Source organism: Erinaceus europaeus, chromosome 2 (assembly GCF_950295315.1).
Source record: "Erinaceus europaeus chromosome 2, mEriEur2.1, whole genome shotgun sequence".
Taxonomy (NCBI): Eukaryota; Metazoa; Chordata; class Mammalia; order Eulipotyphla; family Erinaceidae; genus Erinaceus; species Erinaceus europaeus.
The window spans coordinates 164,097,893-164,110,369 of NC_080163.1; the positions used below are offsets into that span (position 1 = coordinate 164,097,893).

Below are 12,477 nucleotides of genomic sequence, written 5' to 3' on the forward strand. Positions count from 1 at the left end.
ATATTAATTAGCTACTGATTTATATGTCTACATTTTGCTAGGAGTGTACATAAACACCATTCCCACCACCAAAGGACTGTGACCCATCCCTCCCGCCCACTCCCACCCCCCACTGGCCCAGGAAGCTACATGCCTACCCCTCACCACTGGGTTTTTACATTGGTGCCCTACTTACAATTTGATCAGGTCCTGCTTTTAGTTTCCCTTTCAGATCTTCTTAGTCAGCTTCTGTTAATGAGTGGGATCATCCCATACTCATCTTTATCTTTCTGACTTAGTTCACTTAACATAATTCCTTCTAGCTCTGTCCAAGATGGGTCAGAGAAGGTAGGTTCATTGTTCTTGATAGCTGCATAGTATTCCATTGTGTATATATACCACAGCTTTCTCAGCCACTCATCTGGTGTTGGGCACCTGGGTTGCTTCCAGGTTTTAGCTATTATGAATTGTGCTGCTATGAACATAGGAGTACACACCTCTTTTTGGTTGGGTGTTATGGAGTCCTTGGGGTATAACCCCAGGAGAGGAATTATTGGGTCATATGGAAGGTCCATGTCTAGCCTTCTGAGAGTTTTCCAGACTGCTCTCCACAGAGGCTGTACCAATTTACATTCCCACCAGCAATGTAAAAGGGTTCCTCTGTCCCCACATCCTCTCCAGCATTTGTTGCTGCTGTCCTTTTTGATGTATGCCATTCTTACAGGAGTGAGGTGGTATCTTAGTGTTGTCTTGATTTGCATTTCTCTGATAATCAGTGACCTAGAGCAGTTTTTCATATGTTTGTTAGCCTTTTGGATCTCCTCTGTGGTGAATGTTTTGTTCATTTCCTCTGCCCATTTTTGGATGGGGTCATTTGCTTTTTTGCGGCTAAGTTTGCTGAGCTCTTTATATATTTCGGTGATTAGTTTCTTGTCTGATGTCTGGCATGTGAAGATCTTCTCCCATTCTGTGAGGGGTCTCTCTGTTTGTTTCATAGTTTCTTTGGATGTGCAGAAGCTTTTCAATTTGATGTAGTCCCATTGGTTTGTTTCTGCTTTGGTCTTCCTTGCAATTGGGTTTGATTCATCAAAGATGTCCTTGAGGTGTATGTGGGAAAGTGTTTTACCAATGTTTTCCTCTAAGTATTTGATTGTTTCTGATCTGACATCTAGGTCTTTGATCCATTTGGAGTTGATTTTTGTTTCTGGTGAGATAAAGTGGTTCAATTTCATTCTTCTGCATGTTTCAACCCAGTTTTCCCAGCACCATTTATTAAAGAGAGCCTCCTTTTTCCATTTAATCCTTTGGGCCCCCTTATCAAAGATTAGATTCTGCCCATAGGTGTTGGGATTTACTTCTGGGCTTTCAATTCTGTTCCACTGGTCTGTATGCCTATTTTTGTTCCAGTACCATGCTGTTTTGATGATGATAGCTTTATAATATAGTTTAAGGTCTGGGAGTGTGATGCCACCATTTCTGTTTCTTTTCCTTAAGATGGTTTTGGCAATTCTAGGTGTTTTCAGGTTCCAGATAAATGATTGTAGTGTTTGTTCTATTCTCTTAAAGAAGCCTGGTGGAACTTTGTATATGGCTCTGGGGAGAATATTCATTTTGATGATATTTATTCTTCCAATCCATGAGCATGGGATATCTTTCCATTTCTTGGTATCAGTTTCTATCTCCTTGAGTAGCGACTCATAGTTTTCAGTATACAAGTCTTTCACTTCTTTGGTCAACTTTATTCCTAGGTATTTGATTGATTGTGCTGAAACAGTAAATGGGAGTGATTTCTGGATGTCTTCTTCTTCAGATTTAGTGTTTGCATAAAGAAATGCCACTGATTTTTGTACATTGATTCTGTAGCCTGATACCTTGCTATATTGCCTAACAACTTCCAGTAATTTTCTACTGGATTCTTTAGGTCTTTCTATGTATACTATCATATCATCTGCAAATAGTGAGAGCTTTGACTTCTTCCCTTCCAATCTGTATCCCTTTGATTTCTTTCTCTTGCCTGATTGCTATGGCAAGAACTTCCAATACTATGTTGAAGAGTAACGGTGACAGTGGACAGCCCTGTCTAGTCCCCGATCTGAGGGGGAATGCTTTCAGCTTCTCTCCATTGAGTATGATGTTGGCTGTAGGTTTGCTATATATAGACTCCACTATCTTGAGGAATTTCCCATCTATTCCCATTTTCTGTAGAGTTTTGAGCATGAATGGGTGTTGGATTTTGTCAAAGGCTTTCTCTGCATCTATTGAGATAATCATGTGGTTTTTGGCTTTGCTTTTATTGATGTGATGAATGACATTGATTGATTTACGGATGTTGAACCAGCCTTGCATTCCTGGGATGAATCCCACTTGGTCATGATGAACAATCTTTTTGATGTGTTGCTGTATCCGGTTGGCCAAGATCTTGTTTAATATTTTGGCATCTATGTTCATCAGAGATATTGGTCTGTAGTTTTCCTTTTTTGTTCTGTCCCTATCAGCTTTTGGTATCAGGGTGATGTTGGCTTCATAAAAGGTGGGAGTATTCCTGTTTCTTCAATCTTATGGAATAGCTTAAGAAGTATGGGTATTAACTGTTTCCTGAAAGTTTTGTAGAATTCATTTGTGAAGCCATCTGGTCCAGGACTTTTGTTGTTGGGGAGATTCTTAATAACGGTTTCAGTTTCTTTGTCTGTGATTGGTGCATTTAGATTTTGTAGTTCTTCTTGGTTCAGTTTTGGAAGTGCATAGGTTTCTAGGAATTGTTCCATTTCTTCCAGATTCTCTAGCTTGGTGGCATATAGTTCTTTATAGAAGTTTCGCAGAACTCTCTGGATTTCTGTGGTGTCAGTTGTGATATCTCCTGCATCGTTTACAATTCTATTAATTTGAGTCTTTTCTCTTTTTTGTTTGGTGAGTCTGGCTAGGGGTTTGTCAATTTTGTTTAATCTTTCAAAGAACCAACATTTGGCTTCATTGATCTTTTGTATGGTTCTTTTATTTTCGATGTTGTTTATTTCTGCTCTAACTTTAGTGATTTCTGTCCTTCTGGTTGCTTTAGGGTTCCTTTGTTCCTCTTCCTCTAAGTCCTTGAGGTGTGTAGTAAGGTCGTTCATTTGGGCTTCTTCTTGGTGTTTAATATGTGATTGTATAGCTATAAGTTTCCCTCTCAGTACTGCTTTCGTTGTATCCCAAATATTTTGATAGGTTGTGTCTTCATTTTCATTAGTTTCCATGAACATTTGAATTTCCTGTTTGAGTGAGTCTCTGACCCAGTGGTTCTTAAGGAGCATGTTGTTTAGTTTCCAAATTCTGTGACTTTTAATAATTTTCCGTTTGTTGTTAAAAGTTAGTTTTACTCCACTGTGGTCTGAGAAGATACTTGGGATGATTTCAATGCTCTTGAATTTATTGATGCTGTCTTTGTGGCCTAACATGTGGTCTATCCTTCAGTATGTGTTGTGTGGATTTGAAAAGAAGGTGTATTCCAGTTTTTTGGGGTGGAGGAGTCTGAAAATGTCCAAGAGGTCTAGTCTGTCAATCTCTTCATTCAATTCTCTTGTATCTTTATTGGGTCTCTGCTTTGTTGATCTGTCTAAGTGTGAGAGTGGGGTATTGAAGTCTCCCACTATTATTGTATTACTATTGATGTATTTTTGAAATTCTTTCAATAGGTGTTTAATGTATTTAGATGGTCCCTCGTTGGGTGCATAGATGTTAATAATTGTTAAGTCTTCTTGGCTGATTGATCCTCTAATCATTATGTAATGTCCTTGCCTATCTTTTATTACTTTATTTAATTTAAAATCTATCGTGTCTGAGATGAGAATGGCTATTCCTGCCCTTTTTTGTGGACCGTTAGCCTGTATGATAGTTTTCCATCCTTTCACTTTAAGTCTGTGTTTATCTTGTTGTGACAGATGGGATTCTTGCAAGCAGCATATGGTTGGGTTATGTTTTCTGATCCATCCCCCCACCCTGTGCCTTTTGATGGGTGAGTTTAAGCCATTTATTGATATTTATTGATATTATGGATTTAATGTATTGTAGTGCCATTGTTCTAAAAAACGATTTGTTTACTCTGATATATTACAAGTATTATAGTGATGTTCTTGTTTATAAGAGGTCTTTTAGTACCTCTTTCAGGGCCGGCTTGGTGATAGTTGCCTCCTTTAACTGTTGTTTGTCTAAGAAGGTTTTGATCCCTCCATCTAGCTTGAATGAAAGTCTAGCAGGATATATTATCCTTGGTTGAAACCCTTTTTCATTCAGGGCTCGAGATATCTTGCCACTCCCTTCTGGCTTTTAGAGTTTGAGTTGAGAAATCTGCAGAAAATCTTATGGGTTTTCCCCTGTATGTGACTTTTTGTTTCTCTCTTGCAGCCTTTAGGATCCTTTCTTTATCCTTACTTCTTCTCATTGTGACTATCATGTGTCTTGGTGTTTTCAGGTCTGGGTTGATTCTGTTTGGTATTCTCTGGGCCTCTTGCACCTTGATATCCTTTCTGTTATTCAGGTCTGGGAAATTTTCTTGTATTATTTCCTCTAGAATGTTTGCTTCCCCTTCCTCTCTTTCTTCCTCTGGCAGGCCAATTATACGAATGTTACTTCTTTTGAGATCATCCCATATGTCTCTGTTGTTGTTTTCAGTGTCTCTCAATCTCTTTTTAAGCTCTTTCACCTCTTTCTTAGTTTTCTCTAACTCATCCTCTGTCTGACTAATTCTGTTTTCTGCTTCTGTTAGTCTGCTTTCCCTTGCCTCAGCTTCTTTCTTCATTACAGCTATTTCAGCTTTCAGTTCTCTAATTGTCTCAAGATAATCAGTATTTTCCTTGGGGGTCTCAACTGTTGTTTCCCTAATACTGCCATTCCTTTCCTCCAATGTTGTTTTCATTTCTGTGATTAATAAGTTTATTATTGCTTGCATACTTTTCTTATCTATGGTTACTTCTGACTGATTTGTGGTTTCTTCTGGGCTCTTGTCTTCATTCATTGGGGTAGCAGTTTTATTTGTTTTTAATCTACCCATTTTTTTTTATTTATGTGTTTCTCTCTTTTTTTTTTTTTAATGCTCTGTTGTTCCTCAGTTGTTGTGTTTTGAGCACAAGTAACACTGTACTAAATACCTTTATGACAATTGCACTCACCAACCTCTGGAATTACAGTAGCAACTGAAGTAAGTATTGAAGGAGTTTAATCGTTACCAGTTAGCCAAAAAATTTCTCCAATCCGTGAAAAAATAGTAACCAAATCCCAGTGAAGAAAGAGAGGATAGCAAGAATAGACAGTTATGCAAATCTACTATCCAGTGTATATTCTAGCGGTAACAAGAGTGTAAAGGGAACTAGAGCAGAGATACACACATAGAGAGTCCACTCTGGGTCAGATTTCTTCCCCAAAGTAATTCACAAATTCAGAAAGGCAAAGAAGAAAGAAGTGTATGACAAGATAAAAAAAAAAAAAAAAAAAAGAGATAGAGATAAGAGAGAGAAAAGGGAGAAGATAAGAAGAAGGGTTGTAATTAAAGAGCAGTGCAAGGAACTTCCCAAATGTGTATCAGTGAGTTTAAAACAAACAAAAAAAAAACCCTGTTTGGTGGTATGGGGTATCCTGCTAGTAGCTGGTCCCAGGCACTGCTTATGGGGGGCGGTGGCGGGAAGGATGTATGCTTGAAAATTAAAAGGAAGAAAAAAGAATTTTTTTCCCCTATTCTAATTCTTAACCCAAATTAAGTTATAGACACCTCCTTGGTATGCCCGCTATGGCCCCTTATTGGCTGGCCTGCTAAAGGCAGAAAATCCTATTGTTTACACGAGATGTGTCCGGAGCTCCAAGGCTAGCCACTTCTCAGTCCGCCATCTTCCGGGAAACCCCCCCCCTCCAGACTTTTTTAGAGGATTTCTCAAAAATGAAAACTAGTTCCAAATCCTTTGATCCAATGAGAGCTATACTCAAGAAGTCTTTGGATCTGCTCTCAGGGCTGCGGTGGACCCTGGAGACTCCCAAGAGAAAGCCCCCGAGCTAAGGTGCTCTCTCCGGTTCCTCTGCCCGCCGCGCTCTGCAACCGGCGGAGGAGCCGCCTTCCTGGGCGGGCGGAGGACAATGCCCGGCGCACTCGCCTTGCCTGGCGCCCTGGGAATTCTGGAGCCCCGCTAGTCCGTGTCAACCTTTACTCTAATTCTTAACCCAAATTAAATTGTACTCACTTTTGGTGTCACCCCTTATTAACTGGCCTGCTAAAGGCAGAAAATCCTACCGTTGCCGACGATGCGGTCAGAGCGCTCGCTGTCAGCGACTTCTCAGTCCGCCATCTTCCTATCCAAGTCTGTTTCCCTATTTCTAATAGAAATTTCCTCAAAAGCTCTCCTCACTCCTGTGATTAATGCATCAATTAATGTTTGTATGTTTTTTTCATTTTTAGTTGCTTCTGGCTTACTTGGAATTTTTTCTGGGCTCCTGTCCTAATTCATTGCTGTAGTTGATTTAATTGTTTTAGATTTAACCATTTGAGTGTGTGTGTGTTTTGTAGTTTTATGTAATGGCCATTGTCATTCAGTTATTGTATTGTGTGATAAAAAGCCACACCAAACCAGTCTTCTCACAAATGAAATCACAAACTTCAGCAAATACAACAAAACAGCAACAAAAGGGAAAACTAAAGCAATTTAACCAAAACCAGGTAGCCAAGCAAAACCCCCCTCCAAGAAAAAAAATGAAAACAATAACAGGCAATTCCAAAAATCAACTATCAAACATAAATTTGAGAAATAGTAGGAGAGAGAAAGAAAAACCACACCAAGTCAAACTTTTTCCACAAAATAAATCACAAAAGTGAATACAGTAAGATCAGGAGCAGTAGCAAAGATTTTTTTTTTTCTTTCAAATGAGAGAGAAGGAAAGAAAAAAGAAAAGAGAAGAAAAGACAAAAAAAAAAAAAAAAAAAAAAAAAAACGCTCCTCCCATAATAGAGAGTACAACCAATTGCCAGTCAATGTGACAACAACAGCTAATTTTGGTCAAACCAGAGTGAAGGGAAAACAAACAACAATGAAAAAAAATTAAAAACTAACAACCACTCTGTAGATTAGGCTATACCATATTGGCTGCACAAAACATTCCCCCTTTCATAAAGCAAAAACAAACAATTACAAAAAGCAACTATCAGACATAAATTCAAGAGATAGTGGGAAGAAAGAAAAATTGATGAAGTAAAGTAAATAAAATTAATCCAGATTATTTCCAGAAAAGACAACACAACTATCAATGTGTACAACACAAGCAGAGGCAGAGAGTGGTCAGCAAGTCAACCAATCAGAAAGAGCTCCAGTCCCCTTTAAAAAAAAAAAGGGTAGTTAATTCAGTAAATTCCCTTTCTGCCCACTGAGTTTGGAATCTTGCTGAATGAGATTAACTCCACAGGAGGACTTCTTTGTCCTTATTTGGTTCCATTACCAGAGTCAGCCACCTCTGGAATGGGGATTGGTTTTGGGATGGTGGAGTGCAGAGGGATAGAAAGTGAAATTTGCTGCCAACTCCATATATCCTTTGTCCTTTTCAGCAGCCCATTGCCAGCCTATAGGTGGGTTATAATGCTTTGCAGTGGCTCCTTTGTCCGCTCCTGAATACTTCCTCCCACACTACACTGGAAATCCTGCCCTCACCCAGAATTCCCACGTTTAAAGCAGCCTTTCTTCAGAATGTGTGCCAGGTGTTGTCTTCAAGCTGCTCTCTTTACTCTACCCAACTTTGGTATTTATTTTTTGTCATGTAAGAGTGGTACCATTTTGTAGCTGTCTTTCACTTCCTTACTTAGTTCACATAACCTAATTAATCTCAATTTCTATTCCTGTTATCTTTTTTTCCTGCATGTTGATCACAAAAGGCAAAATTTTATCTTTGGCTTAATAAAACATCCTTGATTGTATATACTACAACTTCTTTTCTAGCTACCCATCATGGGTAAGTTGATTCCATGACTTGGCTATTGTGAATATAGTGTTCGATTGAACATACAGGTTTATATAGCTTTTTTAATTAATATTTTTCACCTTCAGATAAAAACTAAATTTTACTTTTGAACTGTTACTAGGAATCTATAGAAAATTTGATGTTACTATTCTAAACCTTAATAAGGTTTTAATTATTTAAAGGTAAAGTAAGTTATACATTTTTATATTTGCTATACAGACAACATACTTTTCTTAAGGGTTGGATGTTGAGTCTAAAAGAATTAGGAAAGCCAATAATGACTTCATGGTTTTTGCTAACTGAATGAAAATATCACATCCTAGGATGGGAACAAGGTAGTTGAACACCAGAGAAAGTGTAGGATTTTTATTTGGGGATACATTTTAGTTGTGGCATTCATTAATCACACCAGAGGAATTCTTGTATGGACTTTTGAGATTTAAATGTGAAGGTATGTAGAGGTACTATCAGAATTAAATGAAAAATTAAATAGACATTAACTTATACTTTATAGTTGATATCTATGAAAGAGATAAGGAATTATATAGATATAGAAGCAATATAACAGAGCTATGGAGACACCTAAGATTTCCAAGTCAGGAACAAGTACCCAGTAAAGGAAAATGACGAGATATTAACAGTGAGAAAAACCATCATATTGTAACTTCCAGAAGAAACTTTTTCAAAAAGTAAGAAGTGATTAACTGATGCTCAAATTTTCACCATTAAATATAAGAATGTAAAGCTTTGAGTAGTTTTATTTATTTGTTTATTTATTTATTCCCTTTTGTTGCCTTTGTTGTTTTATTGTTGTAGTTGTTGTTGGATAGGACAGAGAGAAATGCAGGAAGGAGGGGAAGACAGAGAAGGAGAGAGAAAGATAGACACCAGCAGACCTGCTTCACTGATTGTGAAGCTACTCCCCTGGAGGTGGGGAGTGGGGCCTCATGCCTAAGAGAGACTTTGCATAACCACTATGCTATCTCTTCTACCCACAATGTCATCTTTTCTAATGATCAAGTTATAGTCTAGTAACTCTATATCCCACAGTTTCTTTTTTCTTTTATTAGTGATTTAATACTGATTAAAAAATTACAATGGAGCCAAATGGTAGGGCACCGGGTTAAACACACTGGTGTGATTTTATGTAATGACTTCTATTTATAGGTACTTTCCAACAGACATGCCTTCTCTTCATACATGCACATAGAAAATAAATAGCTAAAGGGCTTAAATTTTAGCTGTTCAGTTTTCTATAATAATAATAATGACCCCTGCGGGAGTCGGGCTGTAGTGCAGCGGGTTAAGTGCAAGTGGCGCAAAGCACAAGGACCGGCATAAGGATCCCGGTTCGAACCCCGGCTCCCCACCTGCAGGGGAGTCGCTTCACAGGCGGTGAAGCAGTTCTGCAGGTGTCTATCTTTCTCTCCTCCTCTCTGTCTTCCCCTCCTCTCTCCATTTCTCTCTGTCCTATCCAACAACAACAACAACAATAATAACTACAACAATAAAACAACAAGGGCAGCAAAAGGGAATAAATAAATAAAATAAATATTTAAAAAAATGACCCCTGCATGTGTGACTTTACCACTCCTGCGATGACTTTTTCTATTTAAATAGACAAAGATAGAAAGAGAAACAGAGAGAGGGACATTGGGAGAGAGACAGAATACTTCATAGTACCTGATGCCATGATATTCCATGTAGTGTTAGGGTTCAAACTTGGGCTGCATCCATAGCAAGGCACATGCTCTACCAGATATGTTTACTTTAGAATTAAAAACATTAGTGACATCTAATATTTGACAAGAGAGCTCAAACTATTAAAGAGAGAAAGGAGAGTCTCTTCAACAAATAGTGTTGGGAAAACTGGGTTGAAACATACAGAAGAAGAATGAAACTGAACCACTACATTATAGTACACACAAAGGTAAACTCCAAATGGATCAAGGACTTGGATGTTAGATCAGAAATTATCAAATATTTAAGAGGAAAATATTGGTAGAACTCTTTTCCATCCATATTTTATAGTTAACTTCAGTGACATAAATCAAATTGCAAATAAGACAAAAACAAAAATAAACCAGTGGGACTACATCAAATTTAAAAGATTCTGCACAGCAAAAGAAACAGCCACCCAAACAGAAAGACTCCTTACAGAATGGGAGATCTTTGCATGCCATATATCAGACAAGAGGCTAGTATCTAAAATATATAAAGAACTTACCAAACTCAGCAACCAAACAAAACAAACAAACAACAACAACAAAAATGACCCCATCCATAAGTGGGGAAAGGATATGAACAAAATATTCACCAAAGAGATCCAAAAGGCCAGTAGACATAGGAAGAAATTTCCAAGTCATTGATTGTCAGAGAAATGCAAATAAATATAAAAATGAGATACCACTATAAGAAGATCTTACATCAGCAAGATAATAGCAACAAATACTGGAGGGGTTGTGGGGGCAAAAGAATACTCCTTTACTGCAGACTGCAGATAAGGAATGCAAATCGGTCTAACCTCTGTGGAGAACCATCAGTAGAACTCTTAGAAGGCTTAAACTGGACGTACACTATGACCCTGTAATTCCTTTCCTGAGGACATATCCTAAGGAACCAAACACACCTATCCAAATAGAAATGTGTATATCTGTGTTCATAGCAGCACAATTTGTAATAGCCAAAATCTGGAAGCCTAGGTGTTCAACAACAGATGGGTGGTTAAGAAAGCTGTAAGGGGTCAGGCAGTAGCACACTGGGTTAAGTGCACAGAGTGCAAAGTGCAGGGACCAATGTAAGGATCCCAGTTTGAGCCCCTGGCTCCCCACCTGCAGGGGGTGGGGAGTCACTTCACAAGTGGTGAAACAGGTCTGCAGGTCTCTCTCTCTCTCTCTCTCTGTCTTCCCCTCTCTCTGTTTCTCTCTGTCCTATCCAACAGCACCACCAATAACAGCCTCAGCAAAAAAAAATAACAAGGGCAATCTACTCTTGGATAGATGTAGCTTGAAGGAATCATGTTAAGTAAGATAAGCCAGAAAATGAAGAATAAATATGGAAGGATCTCGCTCATGAGAAATAAGAATAGAAGGGGGAAACAAAAGAACTTGGACTGGGTTTGGTGTATTGCACCAAAGTAAAAGACTTGGGGAAGATGGGAGGACCTAGGCTCGGGGTGAAAGTGTTTTGCAGAAATTTGAGAAATCAATAACTGTATTTAATGTAAGTCATTAATCCTCCCAATAAAAATCAAGAGGGAAGGGAAGATAGAGAGGGAGAGAAACAGAGATACTTGCTCATGAGGCTTCCCCCCGCAGATGGGAACCAGGGATTTGAATCCAGGTCCTTGGGCACTGTAATGTGTGTGCACTTAACCGGGTGCACCACTGCTCAGCCTCTTTCTCTGGACTTTTAATAACTGCTTTAAATAAAACTATAAGGACATTTTTTTTCTTGTGGCTTTGGCATCCTAACTTAAATGCTGGGTTAACAAGCATGAAATCGCTGGTATGATACCTGGCATCACATGACCCAGACTGATCCTCTGGTTGTCTATTTCCTCTCTTGTGTGTGTTGGGGGTGGGGGGGAGACACAGCACTTTCAGTGCTGTTGACTTAAGCTGGCTCTGTTCTCAATGGTTAAAAAACCCAGAACAATATGTTGATGGTGTTCTGTAAATAGATGTATGTCCCTCTTTGAGGCAAACCTCAGAGAGAATGAACTTTACTGGCCATCTGGAGGCAAGCCACAGATGCCTACCTATTCTGGGAAAGGTCCTTGAGAGCAGAGACAATAAAGACTGATTATAAGCATAAGTTACTTACAAAGTGCTTTTATGGTTAACGGTCACTTCATGTTTCTTTGTTACAATCTTGCTGTATATAAGCTGTAGCAAAATCAAATAAAGTGCCTTCAGTCCTAGAGACTGTTGGTCCTCCACTAATGTTACCTCCCATCAGGTGAGTATCAGGGGCATTCCTGAATTCAGGTCCCCTGCACAAGGAAATGTGCATTCAACCAGGTTGTCACTATCTAGCTCCAGTAGATCTATTTCTTTTTTTATACATTAATTTTTTTTCTTCCCTTATCATGCCTCCCTTTGAATTTTTATTTACAAAAAGGAAACACTGACAAAAACCATAGGATAAAAGGGGTACAACTCCACACAATTCACACCACCAGAAATCCATATCCCACCCCCCCACCCCCCATAGCTTTCCTATTCTTTATTGCTCTGGGAGTATGGACCCAGGGTCATTTTTGGGTGCAGAAGGTGGAAAGTCTGGCTTCTGTAGTTGCTTCCCTGCTGAACATGGGCATTGACAAGTCAATCCATACTCCTAGCCTATCTCTCTCTCTCCATACTCCTAGCCTGTCTCTCTCTTTCTCTAATGGGGTGGGGCTCTGGGGAAGTAGGGCTCCAGGACATATTGGTGGGGTTGTCTGCCCAGGAAAATCCTACTGGCATCATGGTAGCATCTGGAACCTGGTAGCTGAAAAAAGAGTTAACATATAGAGCCAAACAAATTGTTGAC

General features: G+C 38.9%; 1 protein-coding gene across 1 annotated transcript in view; it reads left to right on the forward strand.

Moving 5' to 3' along the window:
- ITFG1 (integrin alpha FG-GAP repeat containing 1) overlaps nucleotides 1–12,477 on the forward strand; it is a 189,029-nt gene that overhangs the window by 106,187 nt on the left and 70,365 nt on the right. The gene's annotated exons all lie outside the window — the stretch shown is intronic.